Source organism: Oryza glaberrima, chromosome 7 (genome assembly GCF_000147395.1).
Source record: "Oryza glaberrima chromosome 7, OglaRS2, whole genome shotgun sequence".
Classification (NCBI taxonomy): domain Eukaryota; kingdom Viridiplantae; phylum Streptophyta; class Magnoliopsida; order Poales; family Poaceae; genus Oryza; species Oryza glaberrima.
The window spans coordinates 3,811,012-3,814,267 of NC_068332.1; the positions used below are offsets into that span (position 1 = coordinate 3,811,012).

The 3,256-nt window shown below is 34.3% G+C and overlaps 1 long non-coding RNA gene across 1 annotated transcript; it reads left to right on the forward strand.

Moving 5' to 3' along the window:
- LOC127778921 (uncharacterized) lies at positions 1–1,710 on the forward strand. The gene is made up of 2 exons (XR_008018581.1): positions 1–112; positions 278–1,710. It is a non-coding gene; the product is annotated as an uncharacterized LOC127778921 (long non-coding RNA).
- The last annotated feature ends 1,546 nt before the right edge of the window (positions 1,711–3,256 follow it).

A 3,256-nucleotide genomic window follows, 5' to 3' on the forward strand; every position in this document is an offset into this window, starting at 1 on the left:
GATAAGTACTGTCTGTTTCCTTGATATGCTCCAGCCGCCACTACCAGCATCATCAACACCTTCTAGTTTTTTTTATTTTTGAAGTGGACAACACCTTCTAATTTCCACACAGGTATCATCTCCCTTTCCTCCAATCCTGCATCTTTTAGTTTATTTTTAAAAGGATTTACTTTTCTCTCAACTTGGATCCACACAGGTATCATCTCCCTTCCCTCCAATCCTATATTTTTAGTTTATTTTTTTAAACAGGATTTACTTTCCTCTAAACTTGGAGCAGGTGGCTATGCATCCTGTAGTTTCTAAGATCTGCAAAAAGTACGCTTCAGATACAGTTGGGGATATATTGCTGGTTCTTCTCATTAGTTGCAGATTTGTATTCCTGCTTTGGAATTTCTTGGTTGATTGCTCTGAAGGGCAACCTAATCTGCTGACATTACGCTGGTCTTTTACATGCAAGCAAATGTAACCAACCAAACAGTACAACAGAGGAAGTGTTATCTGTACTCCTACATGATAAAACTAACGATTTGCATTTTTAGCATCTCTCTCTCTGCTTCATAAATATCTATACTAAAACGTGATCTGTACTGCACATTTTTTTTAACAGAACATCATAATGGGATGCATTCCTTGGTGGAGGACGGGTAGAAGTGTCCATCCATTACGAATTTCTAAATCGAAGAAGGATTCAGCACAGATAGATAGGTACCAATGGCCTGACTTACCTCTCCAGTACCACTCATCTATTTTATTTCTTATATCATTTTGATTACAAAATCATCCTAGAACAATTTTGCATTTTCTTAATTTACTAATTGTTGTTCATAGATATCTACCTGCAATAATTCTCCTGGTGTAGATTAGTGGTAATATATTCTTTTCTAACTCCTCTGCTTGTAAAATCAAAGTGTGCTTGATTATTATTTTGTGATGAACAATTGGTATATGAGATTGCTGCTTTTGATATTAGGAAATTATTGGCAAAAGTAGTTTTGGATATATGTGTTTGTCAGATGGTGAGCAGGGATTTGTCAAGATTGGGTCCGGTCAGACCGAGCAGATGCTGTGTCCGATGGTCTGACTGACCGACTCTGTATCGGCTTTGGCTTGGGTTGTTTCTTTAGATATCCGTGATTAATTCATATTTAATTATGGCTTCTAGATGGATACTATGTGTATGTAATACTGTTGTGTGCTAATGTTGAGTCAAGTTGAAGAGAACTTGTGCTCGGATATGGTTTCTTGGTTGAGGCATGTGTAGGGGAGTCTTAATGTCTTGGGAGAACATTGTTGGTGATGGATCGAGAGTCAACTTGGAACAAGATGACGTCCATACGAGCAGGATATCATGTAGGATACTTAAGCTAAAGATTAATGCACGTGATTGGTGAAGACTCCATATGGCATAGGATGGACATATTTTGTGCGTATGTGATGCGGAGTTGAATTTGAAACGAGTCCAAATTTGGTACACTTGGAATTTGTAAAGTTTGTTTCTTGTACGAAATGTCTTTTAGGGGATTATGACTTCTTGTACAAGGTTGGTTCGTGGCTTTAGGTTCCCTACCTCGGGTATAAATAGAGAGGGAGGGTGTGGCCTCCCGGTATCGATTTTGAGAGAATTGAGTTGTGACAAAAGTTAGGGTTTCGAGTTTAGTCGACATTTTTTGTGAGGAATATGATTGTTGCACTTCGTAAACACAAATAGAAGTAATAAAGTTTCAATCTACTTTGAGAGACCTTTAATTTGTGTTTGCTTAGGTACGGCGGTCAGACCGGCAGCAACGCACCGGTCAAACCGACGTGAGTACGGTTGTCAGACTGGCGGCGACGATAGACGACAATGGCGCGTCAGAGCGGTTAGATTAGGCAAGCCGGTCAGACGATCGTACACTGCTAACCCGTCTTGCTCTTTGACACAACCAATTCATGATCGGAGTATGCGCTGGCATATATGTACCTAGAATAGTGCTTTGTTATATTAGGAACCAATTTAAATAAATATGTTTTGCTCGGATTTTAGCCTGATTTTAGTCTAATTAAACACCTTACGATATTTTTTTTTGCAAATATCAGATATTCGATCCATAGTGCTCACACATCCAAAGGGATCGGACGCACATGGATTATTTCCTACACTATTTATATAATCCTTGAATTGATAACACCATTGAATTCATTACAATAATTTTTTATTACAAGATCCCACATGAGTATATTCCGTTGACTTTTTAATCTTCTTTTTTTGCACCTTTTTTAGTGTTGCACACTATACTATTTGGATGTTTCCATAATTATTTTGTGATGTTTCACTATATCATTTGTTAATGTTGCCTGTGATGTTCTTTTGGATGTTTCCGCAACTATTTTTGTATGCTTAATGAGTGATTTATAAAAAAAAAATTCAACATAATTATTTTATTTTACAAATGCATGGGATGTTTATTATTTATTTTTATGTTTCACTCGTTTGTATTTAGTGTTCCGTTTAGTGGTTGTTGCATTTTCTCTCAATCTGAAACAATTCATGAGGTGAGATAAAACATTTTTTGCAAATATCAGATATTCGATCCATAGTGCTCACACATCCAAAGGGATCGGACGCACATGGATTATTTCCTACACTATTTATATAATCCTTGATTTGATAACACCATTGAATTCATTACAATAATTTTTTATTACAAGATCCCACATGAGTATATTCCGTTGACTTTTTAATCTTCTTTTTTTTTTGCACCTTTTTTAGTGTTGCACACTATACTATTTGGATGTTTCCATAATTATTTTGTGATGTTTCACTATATCATTTGTTAATGTTGCATGTGATGTTCTTTTGGATGTTTCCGCAACTATTTTTGTATGCTTAATGAGTGATTTATAAAAAAAATTCAACATAATTATTTTATTTTACAAATGCATGGGATGTTTATTATTTATTTTTATGTTTCACTCGTTTGTATTTAGTGTTCAGTTTAGTGGTTGTTGCATTTTCTCTCAATCTGAAACAATTCATGAGGTGAGATAAAACATTTTTTTCTATAAACACTGAAACAATTGTTGATTTTTGGAGAGACACACACACTATATATATATATATGTATATGTATATATATATATGTATAAATATATATGCATACATATATGTGTATATGCATACATATATATATATATATATATATATATATATATATATATATATATATATATATATATATACATACATATATATATACATACATATATGCATACATAT